The sequence below is a fragment of the Globicephala melas genome, chromosome 12 (genome assembly GCF_963455315.2).
Source record: "Globicephala melas chromosome 12, mGloMel1.2, whole genome shotgun sequence".
NCBI classification, from domain to species: Eukaryota; Metazoa; Chordata; class Mammalia; order Artiodactyla; family Delphinidae; genus Globicephala; species Globicephala melas.
This window is the reverse complement of record NC_083325.1, coordinates 24,787,719-24,803,809: the sequence shown is the minus strand read 5'-3', so window position 1 is coordinate 24,803,809 and position 16,091 is coordinate 24,787,719.

Sequence of the window (16,091 nt, the reverse complement as noted above, 5' to 3'; positions counted from 1 at the left end):
TTTTATAAAATTATACTCTGTAAAGAGTTATTATAAAATATTGACTATATGCTTTGTACTGTACCTTAAAATCTTGTAACTTATTTATTTTATACCTAGCAGTGTGTATCTCTTAATCATCTTTACCTATTTTGCTCCTCCCCTAACTCTCTCCCCTCGGATACCTACTAGTTTGTTCTCTAATCTGTGAGTCTGGTTCTGTTTTGTTATATTGTTTCATTTTTCAATTTCCATATATAAGTGAAAACAACAGTACTTGTCTTTCTATGTCTGACTTATTTCTCTAAGCTTACTACCCTCCAATTATATCCGTGTTGTTGCAAATTGAAAAATTTATTCTTTTTTTAAGTCTGAATAATATTGCATTGAATAGTGGTATATATATATTCTTTATCCATTCATCTGTTAATGGACACTTAGGTTGCTTCCATATATTGGCTATTGTAAACAATGCTGCTATGAACATTGGGCTGAATATATATTTTTAAACTACTGTCTTTTATCTTTTTGTATAAATACCTAGTAGTGGAATTGCTGGATCATAGTTTTAGCTTTTTGAGGAAACTCCATGCTGTTTTCTATAGTGACTGCACCAATATACACTTCCACCAACAGTGTACAAGGGTTCCCTTTTCCCCACATCCTTGCTAACATTTGTTATTTGTAGATTTTTTTATGATATCCATTCTCACAGGTATGAGGTGATACCACTCACTGTGGTTTTGATTTGCATTTCTCTGATATTCAGCTTCTTATGTCCTGTTAAGCCATCCATATATTTTTTTTGAAAAAATGTCTGTTCAGATCTTCTGCCCATTTTTAAAAAATGAGTATTTTGTGTTTTTGATATTGAGTTTTATGAACTATTTACATATTTTGTATATTAACCCCTTGTCAGTCATATCATTTGGAAATATTTTATTCCATTCAGTAGGTTGTTTTTTTCATTTTGTCAAGATTTCTTTTGCTGTGCAAAAGCTTTTAAGTTTAATTAGATCCCCCCCTTTTTCTTTGGCTTTTTTTCCTTAAGAGACAATCCAAAACATTATTGCTACGATGTATGTCAAAAAGTGTCCTCTTCTAGGAGTTTTATGATACCAGGTATTACATTTAGATCTTTAATCCATTTTGAGTTAATTTTTGTATACAGTGTGAGGAAATGTTCTAATCGCATTCTTTTACACGTAGGTTCCCAGTTTTTTCAGTACCAACTGTTGAAGAGACTGTCTTTTCTCCATTGTGTATTCTTACCTCTGTCACAGATTAATTGACTCTCTATTCTGTTCCATTTATTTATGTGTCTGTTTCTTGCCAGTACCATGCTGTTTCTATTACTCAAGCTTTGTACTGTATTCTGAAGCCAGGGAGCATCATACATCCAGCTTTGTTTTTTTTCCTCAAGATTGGTTTGGCAATTCAGTCTTTTGTGGTTCCATATGAGTTTTGGGATTATTTGCTCTAGTTGTGTGAAAAATGTCATGGGTACTTTGATAGAGATTGCATTAAATAGGTAGATTGCTTTGGCTAGTGTGGCCATTTTAACAATATTAATTCTTCCAATGCAATAATGCAGGGTATATTTTTATTTCTTTGAATTATCTTCAATTTCCTTCATCAATATTTTATAGTTTTTCAGAGGATAGGTCTTTCATCTTCTTCGTTAAGTTTATTCCTAGGTATTTCATTCTTTTACATGTGATTTTGAATGTTTTGCTTTCTCTTTCGATTTCATTATTAGTGTATAGAAAAACAACAAATTTCTCTATATTAATCTTGTGCCCACAACTTTACCAAATTCATTTATTAGTTCTAATCAGGGTTTTTTGTAGATTTTAGGGTTTTCTATATATAGTATCATGAAATTGTGACAGTTTTACTTCTTCCATTTCAGTTTGGATGCCTTTTATGTCTTTTCTTGTCTTAATACTCAGTCTAGGACTTTCAATACTTAGAGAAAAGGTCTTCAACTTTTCACCATTTTTTATGATGGTATCTGTCTGTTTGTCATAAATGCCCTTTATTATGTTGAGGTATGTTCCCGCTATCAGAATTTCAATAGGAATTTTTATCATGAATGGAATTTGAATTTTGTCAAATGGTTTTTCAGTGTCTATTGAGATAATTTCAATCTTTTAAAATTTATTTAGACTTGTTTTCTGGGCTAGCTTGTGTTCTATCTTGGAGAAATTTTCATGTGCAGTTAAAAAGAATGTGTATTGTGCTGTTTTTGAATGACTTGTCCTATACATATCTATTAAACCCATCTGGAGTAATGTGCAATGTAAGGCCACTGATTCTTATTTTTTTCCCTGTCTGGATCATATATCCATTGATGTAACTAGTAGATTAAAATTCCTATTATTATTGTCTTACTGTCAATTTCTTTCTTTATGCTTATTAATTTTTAAAATTTATTTAGGTGTTCCTATATTAGGCCACATATATTTAAGAATGTTATAATACCATTCTTTGTATTTTGTTATAGATTTTTTAAAAATTCCCTTTTCTATGATATGAGTTTTGTTACCCAAGCTTCTTTTTATTTCCATTTGTATGAAATATAAACACACACACAAATATAAATATATACATTCAAAAATATTAAAACTCTATATCTTTTATACTCCCCAACTTTTTTCATTTTGGCATCATATTTTACAAATTGACATTTATCCCTTAACTGTTTATTATAGGTATAGTTATTTTAACAATTTTTGTTTTTTAACCTTTGTACTAGATTACTTAACTGGTTGATGTAGTGACTTTACTATATGTTTACCTTTTCCAGTGAGATATTTTTCCTTTGAATATTTTCTTATATCTTTTTATAGCCTTTTCTTTTTCACTTAAAGAAGACCTTTTAACGTTTCTTGTAAGGCTGGATTAGTGGTGATTCACTCTTTTAATTTTTGCTTCTTGGGAAACTCTTTATCCCTCCATCAATTCTGAATGATTAACTTGATGTGTGGAATATCCTTGGTTATAGGATTTTCATTTCAGCACTTTAAAATATATCATGATTCTCCCTTGGGCCAACCATGTTTCTGCTAAAAAATCAGCTGATAGCCTTATAGAGATTCCCTTTTATATAATCCTTTTCTTTTCTTTTTGTCTCTTGCTGCCTTTAAAATGATCTCTTTAACCATTTACTCTTTAACTTTTGCCATTTAAATAGTATGTGTTGCTGTGGATCTCTTTGATTTCATCTTGATTTGGACTCTGTGATTCCTGGACCTGGATATCTGTTTCCTTCTTCAGTTTAGTGAAGTTTTCAGCTACAATTTCATTAAACATGTTTTCTGCTCCCTTATCTCTCTTCTTGATGGGAACCCTATAATACAAATGTTAGTATGCTAGATTTTGTTTTAGAGGCATCTTAAATTATCCTCATTAAAAACATTTTTTTCCTTCTGTTTGGATTGATTTCCACTATTCTGTCTTCCACATAGCATATACTTTCTTCTATATCACCTAATGTTCTGTTAATCTTTAGCAGTGTATTTTTTATTTCATTATTTTATTCTTCAATTCTACTTCTAGGACAAAAGGTCCTAATTTTTTGTTTTATGGTGGAGGAACCATGCCACATGGCTTGTGGAATTTTAGTTCCCCAACCAGGGATTGAACTGGGTCCTCAGCAGTGAGAACACAGAGTCCTAATCACTGGATGACCAGGGAATTCCCTATTCTTCAGTTCTGATTTTTTCTTTTTTATATTTTTGAGTTCTTTATTGAAATTTTCACTGTGTTCCTCTATTATTTTCATGTGTTTAGTGAGCATTTTTATAACTATTGCTTTGAATTCTTCATCAGGTAAATTATTTATCTCCATTTAATTAGGGTTTTTTTTCCTGGGGTTTTATCTTATTTTTTCATTTGGAACAGATTCCTCTTTCTTCATTTTTTATGGTTTTCCAGTCTTCATTATTTATTTTTCCCATGTTTGATCATAACTGGTTATCCAAGAGCTAAGGAATGATTCTTAACTCTCTGGGAAAGAATTATTTTCAGGGCAAGATTACAACTTTCTTCTCTTCTCCTAAGAAGTATGTTCTTCCTTCAGTAGGTAATTCTACATGACTTCTGATCAGAGAAGAAATTATAGATGAAAATGTTTACTGAAGGTCAGATTTTCATGTGGTGAAAACCTATCCCCAGTAGAGCCTTAAAAGTATCTTCCATTCTTGATGGTAGTTGGATTCTGATATTTTATTAGCATTTGGCAAAGATAGATGTTGGCAAAATGTTGTTTAAAAGTCTGGCTTAATTTGGAGGATCCTTATCATAAGTCCAGGAGTAATTCATTCTATGATCTGGGAGAAGTCCAGTGTGTCTTGATTTCTCTAGTATAATTAGATATTGAAATTTCAATCCTTCATGGAGAAACTGGACACTGTTTGTTAAATTATCTATTATTGTAGTTTTATCAATAAACACTTTTTATAGCTATAAGTTTGTCACTATTTTCTTTTTTAATTTTTATTTTATATTGGAATATAGTTGATTAAAAATGTTGGTTAGTTTCAGGTATACAGCAATGTGAGTCAGTTATACATATACATGTTTCTATTCTTTTTCAAATTATTTTCCCATTTAGGTTATTACAGTGTATTGAGCAGTGTCTGTGCTGTACAGTAGGTCCTTGCTGCTTATTTATTTTAAATATAGCAGTGTGTACATGCCAATCCCAGACTCCCAGTCAATCCCTCCTCACCACCCTTCACCCCTGGTAACCATAAGTTCATTCTCTAAGTCTGTGGGTCTATTTCTGTTTTATAAATAAGTTCATTTGTATAATTTTTTTCGATTCTTCACATAAGCAATATCCTATGATATTTGCCTTTCTCTGTCTGACTTACTTCACTTAGAATGAAAATCTCCAGGTCCATTGATGTTGCTGCAAATGGCATTATTTCATTCTTTTTAATGGCTGAGTAGTATTCCAGTGTGTGTGTGTGTGTGTGTGTGTATATATATATATATATATATATATATATATATATATATATACACCACATATTCTTTATCCATTCCTCTGTCAATGGACATTTAAGTTGCTTCCATTTCTTGGCTATTGTAAACAGCACTGCATTGAACATTGATGTGCATGTATTCTCCAGATATATACCCAGGAATTGGATTGCTGGATCATATGGTAGCTCTATTTTTAGTTTCTTAAGGAACCTCCATACTGTTCTCCATAGTGGTTGTACCAATTTACATTCCCATCAACAGTGTAGGAATGTTCACTTCTCTCCACACCTTCTCCAGCATTTATTGTTTGTAGACTTTTTGATTATGGCCATTCTCTTTGTAGTTCTGATTTACATCTCTAGTAATTAGCAGTGTTGAGCATCTTTTCATGTGCTTCTTGGCCATCTGCATGTATTCTTTGGAGAAATGTCTATTTAGGTCTTCTGCCCATTTTTGGATTGGCTTCTTTGTTCTTTTTTGATACTGAGCTTCATGAGTTGTTTGTAAATATTGGAGATTAGTCCCTTGTCAGTCACATTGATTGCAAATATTTTCTCTCATTCTGTGGGCTGTCTTTTCATTTTGTTTATGGTTTACTCTGCCATGCAGAAGTTTTTTTTTTTTTTAACATCTTTATTGGGGTATAATTGCTTTACAGTGATGTGTTAGCTTCCGCTTTACAACAAAGTGAATCAGTCATACATAAACACATGTTCCCATATGTCCTCCCTGTTGCATCTCCCTCTCTCCCACCCTCCCCATCCCACCCCTCCAGGCTGTCACAAAGCACCGAGCCAATATCCCTGTGCCATGCGGCTGCTTCCCACCAGCTATCTACCATGCAGAAGTTTTTGAGTTTAATTTGGTCCCATTTTTTAATTTTCATTTCCATTGCTCTAGATGGATTGAAAAAGATATTGCTGTGATTTATGTCAGTGTTCCTCCTATGTTTCCCCTAAGGGTTTTACAGTATCTGATCTTACATTTCTGCTTTAATTTCTCTTTTTGATCTTTCATTGTTACTGTATAGAAATGCCACAGATTTCTGTGTATTTATTTTATATCTTGCAAATTTACCAGTTCATGAGATTTAGTAGTTTTCTGATCTTACATTTAGGTCTTTAATCCATTTTGCATTTATTTTTATTTACGGTGTTAAAGCATGTTCTAATTTCTTTTTTTTTTAACATGTAGCTGTCCAGTTTTCCCAGCACCACTTTTGAAAAGACTGTCTTTTCTCCTTTGTGTATTGTTGCCTCCTTTGTTGTAGATTAATTAACCATAAGTGCGAAGGTTTATTTCTGAGCTTTCTATGCTGTTCCATTGATCTATATGTCTGTTTTTATGTCAGTACCATACTATTTTGATGACTGTAACTTTGTAGTATAGTCTGAGATCAGGGGGCCTGATTCCTCCAGCTCCATTTTTCTTTCTCAAGATTGCTTTGGCTATTTGTGGTCTTTTGTGTCTCCATACAAATTTTAAGATTTTTTTGTTCTAATTCTGTGAAAAATGCCATTGGTAATTTGATAGGGATTGCATTGAATCTGTAGTTTAACTTTGGTAGTGTAGACATTTTGATAATATTGATCCTTCCAATCCAAGAACATGGTATATTTTTCCATCTGTTTGTGTCATCTTTAATTTTTATCATCAATGTCTTATAGTTTTTGGAGTACAGTTCTTTTGCATCCTTAGGTTGGTTTATTTCTAAGCATTTTATATATATTTTTTCAAATCAAACAAATAGAATGGGATACCTGTTTTATAAGACATTTTAATTAATTAACTAGGTTGCGCTGGGCCTTAGTTGTGGCTTGAAGCCTCCTTAGTTGTGGTACATGAACTCTTAGTTATGTGGGATCTAGTTCCCTGACCAGCAATTGAATCCAGTCCCCTGCATTGGGAGCTTGGAGTCTTAACAACAGCACTACCAGGGAAGTCACACTAAGTATTTTATTCTTTTTGATGCAATGGTAAATGGGATTTCTGCCTTAATTTCTCTTTCTGATCTTTCATTGTTACTGTATAGAAATGACACAGATTTCTGTGTATTTACTGTATATCTTGTAAATTTACCAATTGATGAGATTTAGTAGTTTTCTGGTAGCTTCTTTAGGATTTTCTGTATAGTATCATGTCATCTGCAAACAGTGACAGTTTTAGTTCTTTTCCAATTTTGATTCACTTTAACACATTTTCTTCTCTGATTTCTGTGTCTAGGACTTCCAAAACCATGCTGAATAAAACTGGAGAGAGTAGGCATACTTGTCTTGTTCCTGATCTTATAGGAAACATTTAAAGCTTTTAACCTTTGAGTATGATGTTAGCTGTAGGTTTGTCATTTACAGCCTTTATTATGTGGAGGTATGTTCCCAATAGTCCCACTTTCTGGAGAGTTTTCATCATAAATTTGTGTTGAATTTTGTCAAAAGCTTTCTCTGCATCTATTGACATGTTCATATGGTTTTTATTCTTCAATATGTTGATGTGGTGTATCACACTGATTGATTTGTTGATATTGAAAAATCCTTGCATCCCTTGGGTAAATCTCACTTGATCATAGTGTATGATCCTTTTAATGTATTGTTGGATTCAGTTTCCTAGTATTTTCTTAAGCAGTTTTTGTGTCAATATTCATCAGTGATATTGGCCTGTAATTTCCTTTTTTGTGATATCTTTGGTTTTGGTATCAGGGTGATGGTGGCTTCATAGCATGAGATTAGGAGTTTTCTTTCCTCCAAAGTTTTTTGGAAAAGTTTCAGGATAGCTTATCTCTTCCCTCAGTGTTTGATAGAATTTTTCTGTGAAGCTGTCTCGTCCTGGACTTTTATTTGTTGGGAGTCTTGTTAATCACAGTTTCAATTTCATTTCTTGGGAGATTGTACCTTTCTAAGAACTTGTCCATTTCTTCCAGGTTGTCCATTTTATTGGCATATAGTTGCTTGTAATAGTGTCTTATGATTTTTTGTATTTCTGTGGCGTCCATTGTAACTTCTCCTTTTTCATTTCTAATTTTACTGATTTGAGGCCTCTCCCTCTTTTTCTTCGAGTCTAGCTATTGTTTTATCACTTTTGTTCATCTTCTCAAAGAACCAGCTTTTCGTTTCATTGATTTTTTTCTATTTTTTCTTCATCTCTGTTTCATTTATTTCTGCTCTGATCTTTATTATTACTTTCCTTCTACTCTCTTTGGGTTTTGTTTGTTCTTCTTTCTCTATTGCTTGGGGTGTAAGGTTAGGTATTTATGTGAGATTTTTCTTGTTTCCTGAGATAAGACTGTATTGCTATAAACTTCCCTCTTAGAACTCCTATTTCTGCATCCCATAGGTATTGCGTCATAGTGCTTTTATTTTCATTTGTCTCTAGGTATGTTTTGATTACTTCTTTGGTTTCTTCAGTGGCCCATTTGTTGTTTAGTAACTTATTGTTTTGCTTCCACGTGTTTGCATTTTTTACTTTTTTCCCCCTGTGATTTATTTCTAATCTCATAGCATTGTGGTTGGAAAAGAGGTTTGATATGATATCAGTTTTCTTAAACTAGTCCAGCCTTGATTTCTGATACAAGATGTTTTCTATCCTGGAGAATGTTTCATGTGCACTTGAGAAGAATGTGTATTCTGCTGCTTTTGGATGGACGGCTCTATAAATATTATGTCCATTTGTTTTAATGTCATTTAAAGCATATGTTTTCTTATTGATTTTCTGTCTGGATGATCTGTCCATTGTTGAAAGTGGGGTGTTAAAGTCACCTCCTATTATGTGTTACTGTTGATTTCTCCTTTTATGTTTCTTGGTATTTGCCTTATTTATTGATGTGATCCTATGTTGGGTGTATATATTTTTACAATCGTTATACCTTCTTCTTGGATTGATCCCTTGATCATTATTCAGTTTCCTTCTTTGTCCCTTTAACATTCTTTATTTTAAAGTTTATTTTGTCTGATATGATTATTGTTAATCCAGCTTTCTTTTTACTTCCATTTGCATGGAGTATCTTTTCCCATCCCCTCACTTTCAGTCTGTATGTGTCCCTAGATCTGAAGTGAGTCTCTTGTAGAGAGCATATATATGGGTCTTGTTTTTGTATCAATTCTGCCAGTCTATGCCTTTGATTGGAGCATTTACATTTAAGGTAATTATCGATATGTGTTTTTTTAAAAATATCTTTATTGGAGTATAATTGCTTTACAATGGTGTGTTAGGTTCTGCTTTATAACAAAGTGAATTAGCTATACATATATTCCCATATCTCCTTCCTATTGCATCTCCCTCCCACCCTCCTTATCCCACCCGTCTAGGTGGTCACGAAGCACTGAGCTGATCTCCCTGTGCTATGCAGCTGCTTCCCACTAACTATATATTTTACATTTGTTGGTATATATAAGTCCATGCCACTCTCTCACTTCATCCTAGCTTACACTTCCCCCTCCCTGTGTCCTCAAGTCCATTCTCTATGTCTGCCTCTTTATTCCTGTCCTGTCCCTAGTTTCTTCAGAACCTTTTTGTTTTGGATTCCATATATATGTGTTAGCAAACAGTATTTATTTTTCTCTTTCTGACTTACTTCACTCTGTATGACAAACTCTAGGTCCATCCACCTCACTAAAAATAACTCAGTTTCATTTCTTTTTATGGCTGAGTAATATTCCATTTTATATATATGCCACATCTTTATCCATTCATCTGTGGATGGACACTTAGTTTGCTTCCATGTCCTGGCTATTGTAAATAGAGCTGCAATGAACATTGTGGTACATGACTCTTTTTGAATTATGGTTTTCTCAGGGTATATGTCCAGTAGTGGGATGGCTGGTTCATATGATAGTACTATTTTTAGTTTTTTTTAAGGAACCTCCATACTGTTCTCTATAATGGCTGTATCAGTACATTCCCACCAACAGTGCAAGAGTGTTCCATTTTCTCCACACCCTCTCCAGCATTTATTGTTTATAGATTTTTTGATGGTGTCCATTCTGACTGGTGTGAGTTGATACTTCATTGTAGTTTTGATTTGCATTTCTCTAATGATTAGTGATGTTGAGCATTCTTTCATGTGTTTGTTGGCAATCTGTATATCTTCTTTGGAGAAATGTCTATTTAGGTCTTCTGCCCATTTTTGGATTGGGTTGTTTGTTTTTCTGATATTGAGCCTCATGAGCTGCTTGTAAATTTTGGAGATTAATCCTTTGTCAGTTACTTCATTTGCAGATATTTTCTCCCATTCTGAGGGGATATGTGTGTTCTTATTGCCATTTGTTTAATTATTTCTGATTTGTTTTTGTAGGTGTTTTTTCTTCCCTTCCCCTTTTTTATCTCTTCTCTTGTGATTTGTGACTTAGTGTTGTGTTTAGATTCCTTTTTCTTTTCATGTGTTTATGTATTGCATATTTTTGTTTTTTGATTACTGAGAGTTTTTGATATAGCAGTCTATATATAAACAAGATTGTTTTAAGTTTCTTGTTTTTTAATTACCAATACATTTCCAATAACCTACATTTCTGCTCTCCTCTTCTCATAGTTGCTGGTTTTGATATCATATTTTTGTGCAAATGATTTCTTACCTTTACTGTATGTTTGCCCTTATTGGTGAGCTTTCCCATTTGTAATTTTCTTATTTTAGTTTTGGCCTTTCTTTCTTGCATAGAGAAATTCCTTTAGGATTTGTTGCAAAACTGCTCTGGTTGTGCTGAATTCTTTTAGCTTTTGCTTGTCTGCAAAGCTTTTGATTTCTCTGTTGAATATGAATGATAGCCTTGCTGGTTAGAGTATTCTTGTTTGTGGTTTCTTCCATTTCATAACTAAATATATCATGCCACTCCCTTCTAGTCTATAGAGTTTCTCCTGAGAAATCAGCTGATCACCTTATGGGAGTACTATTGTATGTTATTTGTTGCTTTTCCCTTGTTGTTTCTAATATTTTTTCTTTGTCTTTAATTTTTGTCATTTTGATTACTATGTGTCTTGGTATGTTCCTTCCTGGGTTATCTTGCCTGGGACTCTCTGTGTTTCTTTGACTTGAGTGACTGTTTCCTATCTCATGTTAGGGAAGTTTTCAGCTATTATCTCTTCAAATACTTTCTCAGGTCCTTTCTCTCTCTCTTCTTTTTCTGAGACCCTTATATTCAGAATGTTGGTGCATTTAATGTTGTCCCAGATGTCTCTGAGACTGTCCTCATTTCTTTTTATTCTTTTTTCTTTATTCTGTTCTGCAGCAGTGATTTCCACCATCCTGTCCTTCTGGTCACTTATCTGTTCTTCTGCCTCAGTTATTCTGCTAATGATTTTTTCTAGTGTACTTTTCATTTCAGTCATTTTATTGTTCTTTAGTTCTTCTAGATCTTTGTTAAACATTTCTTGTATCTTCTTGATCTGTTCCTCCATTCTTTTTCCAAAACCTTGAATCATCTTTACTATCATTACTATCAATCTTTTACTGGTAGATTGCCTGTCTTCACTTCACTTTTTTGTTCTTGGCTTTTATTTTGTTCCATCTTCTGGGACATATTCCTCTGCCATCTCATTTTGTCTAAGTTTCTGTGATTGCAATTTCCATTTCTCAGACTGCAGGGTTATAGTACTTCTTGCTTCTGCTGTCTGCCACCTGGTGGATGAGGCTGTCTAAGAGGTCTGTGCAGGCTTCCTGGCAACAGGGAGTGGTTCTTGTCCACTAGTGGATGGAGTTGTGTCTTGTCCATCTGGTGCACAGGGCTGTGTCAGTGGGTGTGGTTTATTGGGCAACTGTGTATTCAGAAAGACTTTAAGCAGCCTATCTGCTGATGGGTGTGGCTGTGTACTTGACCTGCTTGTTCTTTGGCCTGAGGCATCCCAGAACTGGAGCTTACAGGCTATTTGGTGGGGTCAGGTCTTGGTGAGAAAATGGCAGACTCCAACAGGTCTCACACCAATAAGTAGTCCCCAGAACTGCCACCACCAGTGTCCTTGTCCCTCAGTTAGCCACAGCCACCACCACCCCTGCCTTCACTGGAGACCCTCCAATACTAGCAGGTAAATCTGGCCCTGTCTTTTATGAGTTCACCACTTTTTTCCCCCTGAGTCCTTGTGTGCACGAGAAACTGTGTCCACCCTCCAAGAGTGGAGTTTCTGTTTCCCCTAGTCCTGTAGAATTCCTGTGATCAAACCTCACTGGTCTTCAAAGCCAGATCTTCTGGAGGCTCCTCCTCCTGTTGCCAAACCCCCAGGCTGGGAAGCCTGACATGGGGCTCAAAACTTTCACTCTTGTGAGAAATCTTCTGTAGTATAATTATTTTCCAGTTTGTGGGTGACCCACCTGGTGTGTATGGGATTTGATTTTATTGAAGTTGTGCCACTCTTACTATCTCATTGTGGCTTCTTCTTTGCTTTTGGATATAAGGTATCTTTTTGGTAGGTTCCAGGGTTTTTATGATTGATGGTTGTTTAGCAGTTAGTTGTGATTTAGTGTTTCCATAAGAAGAGGTGAACTCAAGTCCTACTCTGCCATCTTGTCTCCTCCCTATATGTTTTTATTTTATCCTATTTCTTCTTTTTTCTTTTAACTTTCTCTGTTTGTCTTTATGAAATTAGGTGAAAAAGTTACCTATCCTGGTCTTGAAATTATGTCCTTGACTGGGAACATCTCTATGCAGTCTGTGTGTGCTCAGTGATTTTGGTGGGGAAGCTGGATCAGAAATGAGCATGGACCTTATCTTTTCCTTGGGAAAAATGGCAGTCACCACCTTGGTTTGGTATAGGGATACAGCTGCTAGGGCTAGAGCCGGAGCTAGTTGCAACCTGGATTTCTCCCAGACTCAATGGCTACTGCCACCTGTTGAGTTGCAGGTCATGGGGCCCTGGTGTTAGAGCTACAGTCTGGAGTAACCTCATCTTTTCTGTGGTGTAATGGCAGTTACTACATTTGTTGGGGGTGTGGCTGGGGTCCAAGAAGCTGACCTATGATCTCTGGGATGTTCAGTTTTTCTCTGGAGTGATGGTGGTTTTCCTCTTGACCTGGCACAGAATTAGGACCCTTGGGTCTGGAGGCACAGTTCTGAATGAGCTCTGATTCTCCCTGGATGAATGGTGGTTGCTGTCTTGGCCAAAGGTGAGGCTGGGGGCTGGGGGATGGAGTGAAGCCCAATAAAAGCCCAAGGTGCAATGTTGTTAATGTCATTTGGGGGAGTAGGAGGGTTGGAGCTGGATTCTGGTGTGGGCTGGGGAGAGGGTGTGAGCTGAGGTGGTCCTGGCATGTCAGCAAGAGCACCAGGAAGTTTTCAGTTTGCTGTCTCTGCACTGGAACTTGAGGCAAGCAAGTCTTTGTGTGTTCTCCTCAAGAGTGGAGTTCTGGTTTTCTACAGCCCTCCAGTAAGTCTCACTGGTTTTCAAACCAGTCAACAGGGCTTGTCTTCCCAGTGTCAGATCCCATGACTGGAGTGCTCAGTGTGGGGCTAGAAGCCCTTGCTCCTTAGGGAGGATCCTGAAGCTTGAGCTTGTAATATCCCCCTCTTCTTCTGGTTCTCCAAGTTGGGTGTGTGTCCTGATAAGTTTGCTTCTCATTCCCTCCTACCAGACTCTGTATGGTTCTTTCTTTATAACCTTTGTTTTAGAGAAGCCATTCTGCTAGTATTCAGGTTGGTCTCAGAGAGAGTTGTTCTATATGTAATTGTAGTTTTGATGTATTTGTGGTGGGAGGTGAGCTCAGGGTTTTTCTACTTCACCATCTTAATCCTGCTCCTCTCTGTAGTTTAAACTTTTTAAGTGTCTGGAGGATGCATACAGAGATCCACTTGTCTTGAGACTGCGCATGACAAGCCTCTTATTAAACCTACCACCTGCCAAACTGGAGTGGCCTGCTTTTATCTTTGGTCTCTCCTTTTCCTCTGTGTATGGCGGCCAGTTTCAGATTTCACCTAAGAAGTTCCTGAGTTTGCAAACCAACAGTGGAATCACATAATATGTGTCCTTTTGATTCTGGCTTCTTTCACTTAGCATAATATTGTAAATTTTTATCCATGGTGTAGCTTGTTTCAGTGGCTTTTAATGGCTGAACAACAGTCCATTGTATGGAGCTACATTTGTTTATCTATTTTCTAAAATCCATTCAACTGATGGACATTTCAGTTGTTTATACTTGTTTGCTATTATGAATAATGTTATGAAAATTCATACCCATTTTTGTGTGTATATTTTTAAAATTCTCATAGATATATATCTATACTTATTAGTAAAATTTCTGCATCACATGCTAACTTTATGTTTAACTTTTTGAAGAAATACCAAACTGTTTCCCAACAGTTTGGCTGTACCATTTTACATTACTACCAGCAGTGTATGGGGGTTCCAATTTATCCACATTCTTTCCATCACATGTTATTGTTCATCTTTTTCTGATTACAGACATCCTACTCTGTGTAAGGGGTATCTCATTGTGGTTTTGACTTACATTTCCCGTTGGGAATGGGATGTTGAACTTGTTTTTATGTGCTTATTGGCCACTTTTATATCTTCTTTGGAGAAATGTCTATTCAGATAATTTGCCAATTTTTTAATTGGGTTATTTTTCTTTAAATTGTTGAGTTGTAATAATTTTTTATATATTATGATTACTAGACCCTTATGAGATATATGATTTGCAAATGTTTTTCTCATTCTATGGATTGTCTTTTCATTTCCATTTTTTTTTCTGAGAGAGTCCTTTGAAGAAGAGAAGGTCTTGATTTGGGTAAAGTTCCTTTTCTCTATTTTTTCCCCAGTTGCTTGTGCTTTAGGTGTCATATCTAAACATAACAAAACAAAATTGCCTAATCCTGGGTCATAAAGATTTACATTTGTGTTTTCTTCATAAGTTTTTAATGGAGAAGGAGTGGTTTCTTGGACAAGGAAAATGCAGAGGAAATTTCCAAACAGGAGGAACTGCAGGTGAAAAGTCATAGAGTTGTGAGAGGTTTTAGTGATTTTCATAAGACAGAGGTAACTGAGGTGTAGCATACAATTTTCTGATGTAGTGTTTAATTTTTTTATAAATTTGCATTTTTACTTTCTACCAGGACACTGTGTATGTTTTATTTTATAATGTGCCTTCAGATGTCTAGATGGAATGCTTTTTCTGAACAGAAATTGTTACTATACATTAGCTTAATGTTGCCTGCATACTGGTTAGTTCTACAACATATGTTTCCAATAATAATGAAGAAGAAAAAAAACCTAGTGGGAGAGTTTATTTTTATCTTATATCAAGAATTTCATCAAGAAAGATAACAACATACATAGAATCTGTGCTGAAAGTCTTAGCTGAGTGAACAACAGTGAAAAGAAACATTGTTTTTCTTTTTTTGGCCTGCTCCCTCAAATTCACTGTTAAAAAAACAGGAGTACTCTAGAGTAGTGGTCATTAAACCTGGCTGCACAATAGAAACTCCTGGAGACATTTTCAAAAATACAGATCCTTAGGCCCCATTCCAGACCTAGTGAGTCAGAATGTCATTTAAAAAAAAAAACATATCCAGTGATTCTCAAACTCAGCCAGCTTTGGAGACCAGTGTTCTAGTGGGATTTGCCTTATCTGCAGTGGTCCAACTGTGTTGATTGCTTCAAGCCAAATTGGTTAATACAAATAAGAATTAATATTATTTTCTAGAAAAATACTATACTGTATCAGAAATATTTCCTTCATTAATTAACAAATGTACAGGAAAAGGGAATTTGGAGAGTTAATGAAGCAGATGTATTTCATTTAATTTATTGGAAAGAGGAAAAGCCATTATCACAATATTGTCTACAGAAATCAGCCTAAGAGGAGCAGAAAATATCACCTCAAAATATGCCACTTTGGAATATTGATTATTTTCAATTAAAATTACTTTAAGAAACAGCAGGTACAAAGATACTCTGATCTTCCTTTGTCTCCTTGAAAGTAGGAAATAAATCTTCCATGTGAAACTACCCTTCCTGTATCAGGAGGATAAAAGGTATCCTTATCACCATATCTAGAGAATTCAGGGCCAAGAAGGCTATATAAGCAAATATTGTTACTTTTCAATAATTTGCTACCCCAAGCCCAAATCCCTTTGTTTTGCCAATTCTTCACAAATTTGCTAAAAGGTGTAAAACTACCTGCTTTTGTCACTTATTGGAGTCAT